The sequence below is a fragment of the Hemiscyllium ocellatum genome, unplaced genomic scaffold, assembly GCF_020745735.1.
Source record: "Hemiscyllium ocellatum isolate sHemOce1 unplaced genomic scaffold, sHemOce1.pat.X.cur. scaffold_243_pat_ctg1, whole genome shotgun sequence".
In the NCBI taxonomy this organism is placed as follows: domain Eukaryota; kingdom Metazoa; phylum Chordata; class Chondrichthyes; order Orectolobiformes; family Hemiscylliidae; genus Hemiscyllium; species Hemiscyllium ocellatum.
The window spans coordinates 314,323-327,647 of record NW_026868094.1 but is presented as its reverse complement, the minus strand read 5'-3'; positions in this window follow the sequence as shown (position 1 = coordinate 327,647).

Here is a 13,325-nt window from a genome sequence, read left to right as displayed (position 1 = left end):
ACATCTCCCTGGCAAAGTGGAAAATTACTCAGCTATGTCCAGTTCCCTAAGAGGGGAATAAATACAATCAGACCAATTATCACCCCATCAGTCCCATCACGACAGTCAAAATTGGTTGGAGTTCTTTTCTTAACAGAGTTGTCAAGCAGCTCAGTGTGGTTTCCAATAGGTCCCCATGCGGAGAAAGTGCTGTTGTGGAATTGTCATTGGATTATTAATACAGACCAGGCTAATGCTTGAGCAGCTGGTGGCAGCTGGTGGAATAATAAAAACAAGTATTAACATATCGAGCTGTAAAAGCTGGTGTCAGTAACAGTGATCTTGTGTCCAATGTTGATTGGAAACATCTATCTCCTTCCCAATATACTTTCAGGAAGTGAGTCTCCCGTGCTTTCCTGGTCTGGCCTAAAAGTGACTCAAGACACACAGACATGTGATAAACTCTTCAATGGTCTCTGAAACAGCCAAGCAAGACACTCAATTGTATCAACTGGTCTGAGCTCTTAAAGGATATACCTGATGAGAACAGCCGGCCCCAACCTTGGTGTCAGAAAAGGGTATGGGAAACATAGTCCTGTTGACCCTGCAGAGACCTCCACCCTAACATCTGATGGTTTGTGACAACATTTACAGAGCTTTCCCACAGACTGCACAGTAACATAGGGAAATGAGTACTTCACACAACACATTGAGCTTTCCCTGTGCTAGTTAATGGCTAAACATCTCCTTCATGCAGTTTTACCCATACAATATTCGTATGCCTTAATATGGTTAAACATTGTGAAATATAAAATGAGAACTGCTGGAGTCCCTTCAGCACAACAATTTTGCTCCTCCATTCAATATACAGGCAGTTCTCAGATAACGCGTGTTGATTAAATATAATTTGGCCGCAATGTGATTCATGAACCTTTATCCATGAAGTGAACTCTCATTCACTGTGACGCGATTCCTTGCCAGGAACCAGCTGAACAGCAAAACCCAGCCTCAGGATCCTCTGTCTGCAAAATGTACAATCAATGTGTTCAGCTAAAACAGGAATACAATCCGCTTTGGAAGCCTTGAAACTGAGCCTGAAACCGGGAATTGTAGTCTACATTTAGAAAGAACTTTATTTCAAACAGTGGGAGAATCTTGAGGAGAACTGAAATTTCCCCATCGGCATCACGTGGTCAGTCAACCACATGCGCTTTCTGGAGAAGAGTGTGGTGAAAGGTACACTGCTGTAGTCAGTGACTGTAGTTTGAAAGTGTTACATTTAGAGGACAGTTTCATGACAATAAGTGATTTAAAGATGTATTTTAGACTGTGCTAGTGTGTGTTAGACTAAAATTAATTTTTGCCTTTACTGATATTTTGGGGGTTCGTCCCTTGCCCTCTTTTTCTCATAGACCCCATTATTAATATTGCGCGATTTTCTACAAAACGGTGTTGCAAAGGAACACAGCTGCTGCGCCATTGGAGAAAAACCTGGACTGATAGCTGATCTATCTTCACACGATACTCCTGCTCTCTCCCTACCCCTCAAATTTCCAGAAATCCTTATTTATATTCAGCGCCTTGATTTCCACAGCCTGATCTGGGAAAGAGTACCCCTGGTTCGCCAGTCTCTGAGTGCAGACATTTATTCTCATCTCAATGCAAAGTGGCCTGTCTGTACCTAACACTGTGGTCCTTTGTTTTAGACGTCCACGCCAGGGAATTACCATCTCTGCTTCCAATCTGTCTTGCCCTGTCAGAGTTTTATATATTTCACTGTGATCACCACTCATTTTCCTAAACGGCATAGAATACAAGCCCAGTCGCCCCAAACTCCGCTCCAACAACAAACCTGTCATCCCAGAGATCAGTCTGGTCATCCTTCACAGCTCTCCCTCAATGTCATGTTTGTCCTTTATTGGGTAAGGAAACCAAAGCTGCGCACAATACAGTACAATGTTCGAGATGCGGTCTCACTAAAGCCCTGTACAGCTGCACTTACTCTTACTCCTGTACTCAATGCCCCTAAAATGAAGGTGAATACACCATTTATCTTCCTACCTGCTTTCTGCTCCTGCAATATTGCATTCAGTGACTGGTGTACAGGGAGATCCAGATTCACTTCAATGTCACAGTTCCCCACTTGCTGGGTCTATATACACTGGTCAGCGTGCCAATGCCATTCCCAGTATTGACTTCTGGTTTTGGAACTCATTGCCCTACATGTACCGAAAGGGCTGCACAGAAATAAACAAAAATGCAGCTTAAGTTCCTTCATAGAGCAACATTTTTCAACCACGCCCTTTTTCAAATGAGAGGCTGCGATTTTATTATTCCAATCAATGTGCACAACATCTCATCTCTCCCATTGGTCTCCACCTGCCACGTATTTTCCCAGTAATTTCACTTGTCTCGGTCACTTTGGAGCTTTTTTACATCCCCCTCACCCACTCACATGCTGTCATCGTTCAGTGCTGTCAGCAGAGTTGGGGATATTGCATTTGAGCCCCTCAACCAAATATATGGTGTGTTTTGGGAATAGCTGGGGCCAAAGCCACGATCCTTGCTATATCCTACTAGTCTTCCATTTATAAAAAATATTGTTTTATTCCTACTCAGTGTTTCCAGCCAGCTCTCCCATTCTAAAACCATGACCATATATTAGCCTCAATCCCACAGGATTCGAATTCGCACAATAGGCTTGGGGCTTTATCAAAACACTTTCTGAAATTCGACTCGTATTGCATTGAAAGCTTCTCCATAATTTTGCTAAAAGCCACTTTCTCAAATATGACTCCCATTTCCTAAATCTCTGTTGACATTGTCGATGCCCATTAATGTCAGTCCAATACTTTCTTTAGACCGGTTAGTTGCTAATTTCATTATATTCCCTTTTTCTCGCCAGACTAAAGATCCCTAGTATTGCTAAGAAGTTTTCTTTTTTGTTTTGTTTTCCTCTGTGGTGGCAGACCTGAAGCATTTTGTCCATAGTTCTGCTATTTCCCGGTCCTCAATTATCTGGTATCAAACAGTAAGAAAACTGCACATTTCTTTCTCTTAATTTTGCCATTGACATATTTTCAGAAAATATTACAAGTTCTGTCTTAAAAACTTTGTTAAGAGATTCTTCAGAAACCTATCAATTCCTATTTTAAGGTACTCAGTGATTGACCTTCTACAGCCATACAATCACAGCAGCAAAGATGCTTTATCATCAGAAATACAGCACGGTCTAAATGAGGCCCATTTGCCAACACAATACCCATAACCACACTCGCATCAGATGACTGCCTACAATGGGAAGGTTTGCTCAATCTGCGTGTGTGTGTGTGTTCATCAGAGACTGAGGGAGAGAGTGTGCACGTGCCCGATTGGCGTGGTTGAATGTGAAACATTGTTTGAGAAGGAACGCACATGGAGGAAACTATTTTAAATACGAACCACTGACAGGCTTTTATTTAATCGACAGAGAGAGAATGAGAGAATTTTCATGGACAGAAGAGATAAAGTGTTTGAAAATGCTAAAATAAAAGCATTGCCATAAAAATAGCAATATATATCCGGGTGCACATGAATGACAGTTGGATGGGAGGTTGGTGTGTGTTCGAATCAGATTTGCTTCAACAGGTTTGAAGTCGGGAGCGTCAGCAGCAGATTATTAACTTCATTAAGGCTGTATTTTATAACTCAAAGTTCAAACAGGCGATGAAATAAGCCAATGAGATACATTGTGGAGTGGTGAGTATTTCAAGTTAGAAATGGACAGGGCATGGTGTCAGGAATCAGCTCATGGTCAAATGGATCTCCCACAGTTTTGACTCGCCTGCTTCAGCCGCAGACATTAGTCAGGGATGGGTTGGAAACACTGGAATGAAGTGGAGTTTGTAACCAGAAGAGTAGGCAGTGACCTACATGCTCTTAATATTTAAATAACAAAGACAAAGATACAGTATCTTGCGGTTATCTGCTGAAACTGAGTAGGTCAACACAGAGACCCATGAGTAACATTGCCAGAGCAGAGGGAGGCAGTAATTGAACACCTTCATTGATATAGTTAGTAGTGGTCTGTAGAGTGAATATCTGGATTCAGAGTTTCAACAGGAACAATAATAGCGGATAGAAGTGTAGACTATATGAAAGAACAGTAACACAGTCATAACTAGTTTATAGAAAAAAATGAACAGTGACACTTACTAGGAACACCAATGACAGCCAGGAAGGGATAATAAAAATATTGAATAATGAGAAGAGCGTAATAGATCTTCGAGGATAATGGCCACCAATAATATGTAGAAAGACACCAAACATAATAGGATAAACTCCTGTCTATTGTTGGAATATTCCAGTCTAATTTTCTCAGATTATGATCCATTGTTGGCACATTCCGGTGTAATGTTCTCAGATTATGATCCATTGTTGGAACATTCCAGTGTAATGTTCTCAGATTCTGATCTCTCCTCCCCCTCTCTCTGGATCTGCTGATCCCTGTCAGTGCTGTCGGTGATGGTCCCGCTTATGTTATGGAATAACACATTGAACGGCGCCCAATTATATTTAAAAGATGGAAACTCTCCACTGGGATAATTAGTATCCATCGAGACTGGCATTAATCACAGTCAATGAACAAATAGGATCAGTTATCCTGTTCCATACATCACTTTTCATATCACGATAAAAGGGAACATTTACTGGTTTTGGATAGAATGGATGAGGGTTGCTGAGAGATGGACCATAAATCTTACAATTTTTATTGATTTTTCCTTGCGTACGAGATTATTAACAGAACACTGCATGGGTCTATATGTGTTCCACTCTGTTTATGAAAGAAAACAGTTATAAAATAACAGATGGGCTACATTAAAAAAAACGTCGGATGGGTAAGTTTCTAGATGCCTGAACGTACAGTATGATACTTACTGACCAGCGTGAGGCTATGCCACGTTTTAATGCCCTGTTTTCAAATCCTTTCATAACTTGAGACAGAGCACTGAGACTGCTGCTCAGCAACAGGCCGAAGCAATTCTGTCCCTATGGACCTCTTACAGAGAGATAAGAGAAGGCCATTCAGCCAAGATTAGCCTGTTGCTACTTGAAAAGGTGGAACTCTGGAATATTAGCACACTTTGCCAAAAAATCATTCAAAATAAAAGGATTTGTCGCTGCAGCTGTATGAGGTGTCACTGAGAGGGCACCTGGAGTTCATTGTTTCTGTAACTGAGAAGGGATGGATCTCCATCAGATACAGTTTATTGGTTTCTCGTAATCCAGGGGTTGATGTGTCATTTCATGTCTTGTGGCTATTATACAGGGACAGGAGGATCCCATGCAGTCTCTCGAGCCTGTTACAGAGGAGCAGGAAGTGTTTATTTAACATTTCAAGTCTGTTACGCATAAATATTACGTTTAAACTAGTTATGGAATAGGAAAGACCTGATGTAAACAATAAGGTTCTAACTTTGAACAAGGATAATTTTGAAAGTGTTAGTTGAGCCCTGTGAAAGGCTAATAGGAATACTCGATTTGCAGGTAAAGTGATGGTTGGTAAATGCAAGGCCATCAAAACTTGGTTTCAGAGAGTCCAGAGCCAACGTGTTCCCATTAGTGAGATGGGCAAGGCTGGTGAGTGCAGAGAGTGCTGGATGGGTAGACATATTGATGCGCTGATCAAGGTAAGAAAGGAGGCATATGTCAGGTAAACAGAACTGAAATCAAGTGGATGCCCAGAGGATAAGGGCAGTAAGTGTATAGTCAATGGGGAAATCGGGCTAGAAAAATGTGAATACGAGTTGGCTTTAGAAATAAGGTTAACGAGGTATTGAAGAAATTCTACAAATCCTTTCATGGCAAAAGATTAACTAGGGAGGAATAGGCTACCTTAAAGATCAGTAAGGCTACCTATGTGTGGAACCACAAGAGATGGGAGGGATATGAAACGAGTATTTCTCCCGAGTATTTAATGTGGAGGGAGTTACAAGAGCGAGAGAATGAGGAAATGTTTGGTGATATCTTGAAAAGCTTCTATATTACAAGGATGTGTTGGACATTTTAAAACACATAAAGGTGAACAAATCCTTGGGACCTGATCAGTTGTATCTCAGACATTTGTGGGAAGCTGGGAAAGAGGTTTCTCAGCATTTTGCTGATATATTTATAGAACATAGAACATAGAACATAGAAGGATACAGCGCAGTACAGGCCCTTCGGCCCTCGATGTTGCGCCGACCGAGTCCTACCTAACCTATACTAGCCCAATAACTTCCAAATGCCTATCCAATGCCCGCTTAAATGAACATAAAGAAGGAGAGTTCACCACTGATACGGGCAGGGCATTCCATGAACTCACAACCCGCTGTGTGAAGAATCTACCCCTAACATCTGTCCTATACCTACCACCCCTTAATTTAAAGCTATGTCCCCTAGTAACACCTGACTCCATTATCGGTAAAAGGTTCTTAGTATCTACCCTATCTAAACCCCTAATCATCTTATACACTTCTATCAGATCTCCCCTAAACCTTCTCTTCTCCAATGAGAACAGCCCCAAGTGCCTCAGCCTTTCCTCATACGATCTTCCTACCATTCCAGGCAACATCCTGGTAAACCTCCTCTGCACTCGTTCTAAAGCTTCCACATCCTTCCTATAGTATGGCGACCAAAACTGCACACAATACTCCAGATGAGGCCTCACCAGAGTCTTATACAACTGCAACATGACCTCAGGACTCCGGAACTCAATTCCTCTGCCAATAAAGCCCAGTACACCATATGCCTTCCTCACAGCACTATTTACCTGGGTGGCAACTTTCAGAGATCTGTGTACATAGACACCAAGATCCCTCTGCTCATCCACACTACCAAGTAGCCTACCATTAGCCCAGTAATCCATCATCTTGTTATTCCTACCAAAGTGAACGACTTCGCACTTAGCTACATTGAATTCCATTTGCCACATTTCCGCCCAGCTCTGCAACTTATCTATATCCCGCTGTAACCTACCACTTCCTTCCTCACTATCCACAACTCCACCGACTTTTGTGTCATCCGCAAACTTGCTTACCCAGCTTTCAAGTCCTTCCTCTCGATCATTTATAAAGATAACAAAAAGCAATGGTCCCAAAACAGATCCTTGTGGTACACCGCTAGTAACTGCGCTCCAAGATGAACATAATCCATCAACTACTACCCTCTGTCTCCTTCCAGCCAGCCAATTCCTAATCCAAACCTCTAATGTATCCTCAATGCCATACCTCCGAAGTTTTAGCATTAGCCTACCATGGGGAACCTTATCGAACGCCTTACTAAAATCCATATACACAACATCTACTGCTTTACCCTCATCCACTTCCTTAGTCACCTTCTCAAAGAACTCAATAAGGTTTGTGAGGCACGACCTGCCCTTCACAAAACCATGCTGGCTATCCCTGATCACGTTATTCCTACCCAGATGTTCATAAATCTTATCCCTTACCATTCTCTCTAAGACTTTGCCCACCACTGAAGTCAGACTCACTGGCCTATAGTTACTAGGGCTATCCCTACTCCCTTTCTTGAACAATGGGACCACATTCGCTATCCTCCAGTCCTCTGGTACTATTCCCGTTGACAATGACGACATAAAAATCCAGGCCAATGGCTCTGCTATCTCCTCCCTAGCTTCCCATAGGATCCTGGGGTAAATGCCATCAGGCCCAGGAGACTTATCTATATTCATCCTTTCCAATATTCCCAAAACCTCTTCCCTGCATATTTCCAGGGCATCCATTCTAATTATTTGTGATTCCATATTCACATCAGCAACAGTGTCCTGTTCCTGAGTGAATACTGATGAAAAGTACTGATTTAATGTCTCTCCAATCTCCTCCGCCTCCACACACAACTTCCCACTACTATCCTTGACTGGACCGATACCTACCCTAGTCATCCTTTTATTCTTGACATACCTATAGAAAGCCTTTGGGTTTTCCCTAATCCTACCAGCTAAAGACTTTTCATGTCCCCTTCTCGCTTTTCTTAGCTCCCTCTTTCGCTCCTTCCTGGCTACCTTATAACTCTCAATCGCCCCTACTGAACCTTCACGCCTCATCTTTACATATGCCGCCTTCTTCCCTTTCACAAGGGACTCCAATTCCTTACTAAACCACGGCTGCCTCACAAGGCCCTTTACACCATGCCTGACTGGTACATACCTATCGAGGACCCGCAGTAGCTGCTCCTTGAACAATCCCCACATCTCATTAGTGTTCTTCTCTTGAAGCCTGTTTTTCCAATCCACACAACCTAAGTCATGCCTCACTGCATCATAATTTCCCTGCCCCCAGCTATAGCTCTTGCCCTGCGGCGCACGATTATCCCTCTCCATCACTAAAGTAAAAGTCACCGAGTTGTGGTCACTGTCCCCGAAGTGCTCACCTACCTCCAAGTCTAACACCTGGCCTGGTTCATTACCTAGAACCAAATCCAATATAGCCTCCCCTCTTGTTGGCCTGTCGACATATTGTGTCAGGAAACCCTCCTGCACACATCGTACAAACACCGACCCATCTAATGAACTCGAGCTATAGCTCTCCCAGTCAATATCTGGGAAGTTAAAGTCCCCCATAACAACCACCCTGCTACCTTCACTCTTTTCCTGAATCATCCTCGCAATATTATCCTCTACTTCTCTAGGACTATTAGGAGGCCTGTAGAAAACACCTAACAGGGTGACCTCACCTTTCCTATTTCTAACCTCAGCCCAAACTACCTCTTCCATCGTCCATTCCACTGCTGTGATACTGTCTTTGACAAGTAATGCCACGCCTCCCCCTTTTTTACCCCCATGTCTGATCCTACTAAAACATTTGAACCCTGGAACGTGCAACAGCCATTCTTGTCCCTGTTCTACCCACGTCTCTGTAATGGCCACAACATCGAAGTCCCAGGTACCAACCCACGCTGCAAGTTCACCTACCTTATTCCTTATACTTCTGGCATTGAAGTATACACACTTCAATCCTCCTTTCTGGTTACAGGCACCCTCCTTAGACATCGCTGCATTATTCCTAACCTCCCTACACTCAAGGTCCTGTACCCTAAAGCTACAGTCCTGGTTCCCATGCCCCCGCGGAGTTAGTTTAAACCCTCCCAAAGAGCACTAGCAAACCTCCCCCCAAGGACACTGGTGCCCCTCAGGTTCAGGTGTAGCCCATCCTTTTTATAGAGGTCCCACCTTCCCCAGAAAGGACCCCAGTTGTCCAGAAACCGGAATCCCTCCCTCCTGCACCATCCCTGTAGCCACGCATTTAACTGCTCTCTCTCCCTATTCCTTGACTCTCCATCACGTGGCACGGGTAACAAACCAGAGACTACAACTCTGTTTGTTCTAACTGAGCTTCCAACCTAGCTCCCTGTAAGCCTGTCTGACATCCTCACCCTTCTTCCTACCTATATCGTTGGTGCCAACGTGGACCACGATCTGGGGCTGCTCCCCCTCCCCCTTAAGGACCCGGAAAACACGATCAGCGACATCACGTACCCTTGCACCTGGGAGGCAACATACCAAACGTGAGTCCCTGTCGCCCCCACAAAACCGTCTGTCTGTACCCCTCACTATCGAGTCCCCAAGAACTATTGCTCTACCTTTCTCCACCCTTCCCTTCTGAGCAACGGGGCCAGGCTCCGTGCCAGAGGCCTGAACCTCGTTGCTTGCCCCTGGTAAGTCATCCCCCCTACAAGTATCCAAAACGGTATACTTGTTCTTGAGGGGAATGACCGCAGGGGGTCCCTGCACTGGCTTCCTCCTCCCACTCCCCCTCACTGTCACCCATCTATCTTGAACTTTCGGAGTAACTACTTGCCTAAAGCTCCGATCTATGACCTCCTCTGCCTCCCGAATGATCCGCAGTTCATCCAACTCCAGCTCCAGTTCCCTAACACGGGTTTGGAGGAGCTGGAGATGGGTGCACTTCTTGCAAGTGTACTCAGCAGGGACGCTAATGGCTTCCCTCACCTCATACATGTTGCAAGAGGAACATTGCCCTCTCTGCACTGCCATCCCTCTAAAAGTAAGCTTTCCTTAAAAAAAACAACAAAAACCAACTAAATCTAAAGAAACAAACAAGGAAAATGCAACACTTACCCGCTAGTCACAATTGGTCTTATTATTAGGTTAGAGGAGGTGGAAGGGTGGGAGGCACTACTCATGGAGTGCCTCGGGTGACTCGCCTACGCCTTTAAATAAGGGGAGAGAAAAAAACCTTACCCAGGTAACCTAGCGCACCTTCCGGGTCTGCTACCGCTTTTTTTAAAAAAGGAAAACTTTAAATTTACAACTATTAAATAAGCGACCAAACTTACCCACCAGCCGTCGCGAAGTCTTCCGAGAGACTGAGGCCTAAAACTCGGAGCCCGCCTTTAAATAAGGGGAGAGAAAAAAACCTTACCCAGGTAACCTAGCGCACCTTCCGGGTCTGCTACCGCTTTTTTTAAAAAGGAAAACTTTAAATTTACAACTATTAAATAAGCGACCAAACTTACCCACCAGCCGTCGCGAAGTCTTCCGAGAGACTGAGGCCTAAAACTCGGAGCCCGCCTTTAAATAAGGGGAGAGAAAAAAACCTTACCCAGGTAACCTAGCGCACCTTCCGGGTCTGCTACCGCTTTTTTTAAAAAGGAAAACTTTAAATTTACAACTATTAAATAAGCGACCAAACTTACCCACCAGCCGTCGCGAAGTCTTCCGAGAGACTGAGGCCTAAAACTCGGAGCCCGCCTTTAAATAAGGGGAGAGAAAAAAACCTTACCCAGGTAACCTAGCGCACCTTCCGGGTCTGCTACCGCTTTTTTTAAAAAGGAAAACTTTAAATTTACAACTATTAAATAAGCGACCAAACTTACCCACCAGCCGTCGCGAAGTCTTCCGAGAGTCTGTGGCCTAAAACTCGGAGCCCGCCTTTAAATAAGGGGAGAGAAAAAAACCTTACCCAGGTAACCTAGCGCACCTTCCGGGTCTGCTACCGCTTTTTTTAAAAAAGGAAAACTTTAAATTTACAACTATTAAATAAGCGACCAAACTTACCCACCAGCCGTCGCGAAGTCTTCCGAGAGACTGAGGCCTAAAACTCGGAGCCCGCCTTTAAATAAGGGGAGAGAAAAAAACCTTACCCAGGTAACCTAGCGCACCTTCCGGGTCTGCTACCGCTTTTTTTAAAAAGGAAAACTTTAAATTTACAACTATTAAATAAGCGACCAAACTTACCCACCAGCCGTCGCGAAGTCTTCCGAGAGACTGAGGCCTAAAACTCGGAGCCCGCCTTTAAATAAGGGGAGAGAAAAAAACCTTACCCAGGTAACCTAGCGCACCTTCCGGGTCTGCTACCGCTTTTTTTAAAAAAGGAAAACTTTAAATTTACAACTATTAAATAAGCGACCAAACTTACCCACCAGCCGTCGCGAAGTCTTCCGAGAGACTGAGGCCTAAAACTCGGAGCCCGCCTTTAAATAAGGGGAGAGAAAAAAACCTTACCCAGGTAACCTAGCGCACCTTCCGGGTCTGCTACCGCTTTTTTTAAAAAAGGAAAACTTTAAATTTACAACTATTAAATAAGCGACCAAACTTACCCACCAGCCGTCGCGAAGTCTTCCGAGAGACTGAGGCCTAAAACTCGGAGCCCGCCTTTAAATAAGGGGAGAGAAAAAAACCTTACCCAGGTAACCTAGCGCACCTTCCGGGTCTGCTACCGCTTTTTTTAAAAAAGGAAAACTTTAAATTTACAACTATTAAATAAGCGACCAAACTTACCCACCAGCCGTCGCGAAGTCTTCCGAGAGACTGAGGCCTAAAACTCGGAGCCCGCCTTTAAATAAGGGGAGAGAAAAAAACCTTACCCAGGTAACCTAGCGCACCTTCCGGGTCTGCTACCGCTTTTTTAAAAAAGGAAAACTTTAAATTTACAACTATTAAATAAGCGACCAAACTTACCCACCAGCCGTCGCGAAGTCTTCCGAGAGACTGAGGCCTAAAACTCGGAGCCCGCCTTTAAATAAGGGGAGAGAAAAAAACCTTACCCAGGTAACCTAGCGCACCTTCCGGGTCTGCTACCGCTTTTTTTTAAAAAGGAAAACTTTAAATTTACAACTATTAAATAAGCGACCAAACTTACCCACCAGCCGTCGCGAAGTCTTCCGAGAGACTGAGGCCTAAAACTCGGAGCCCGCCTTTAAATAAGGGGAGAGAAAAAAACCTTACCCAGGTAACCTAGCGCACCTTCCGGGTCTGCTACCGCTTTTTTTAAAAAGGAAAACTTTAAATTTACAACTATTAAATAAACGACCAAACTTACCCACCAGCCGTCGCGAAGTCTTCCGAGAGTATCATTGATTTCCACAGGGGAGGTGCCAAAATACTGGAGGGCTGCTAATGTAGTGTCATCATTTAAGAAAGGAAGGAAAAACCATGTAAATATAGACTGGTAAGCCTGACGTCAATTGTGACTAAATTGTTAGAGGGGGTTTTGAGAGAAAGGATGTATACGCATTAGGAACGACAAGGACTGAAGAGGGCTTTGTACATTGGAGATCACGTCTCACTGACTCGGTGGAATTTTTTGAGGAAGTGATGAAGACGATTGATAAAGACAGGCCAGTGGATGTTGTCTTTATGGAATTCAGTAGGAAAACCAACATGTTCTGTAGACTGGTTAGCAAGGTCAGACTGCCTGGGATCCAGGGAGAGTTCGCCATTTAGATCCAACATCTTCTGGAATATCGAAGACAGGGCGTGACACTGGATATTTGTTCAATGACCTTGGAGACCTGTGACCAGTGCCGTGCCGCGAAGATCAACAGTGGGTCCACTGCCTTTTGTCACTAATACAAATCATTTGCATTTGAGTATATGAAGTATGGTCAGTAAGCTTGCAGATAATACCAAATTTGGTGGTGTAGTCGACTGTGAATAATGATATCTCCGAACAAGGGGAAAGTTGATTAGGTGAGCCGAGGGGTGGTGGATGGAGTTAAATTTACATAAGTATGAGGTGTTGCATTTTGGCAAGACAAATTAGGGCAAGATATGTAGGTAGGGTTCTGTCGAAAGTTGCCACTCAAAGAGAACTCAATTTAAATTATCGAATACCTACAGTGAGGAAACAGCCTATTCGGCCCATCTAGGCCACACCGACCCTCTAAACAGTATCCTACTGGAGAAACCCCTACTCTGTCCGTCTGAGCCTGCATTTCCCATGGCTAATCCACCTCACCTACACATCCCTGGGCACTTGTGGCAATTTAGCATAGCCAATCTACACTTGCCTGGATATCTTTGTACTGTGGCAGAAAACATAGCACCCGGAAGAAACGCACGCAGA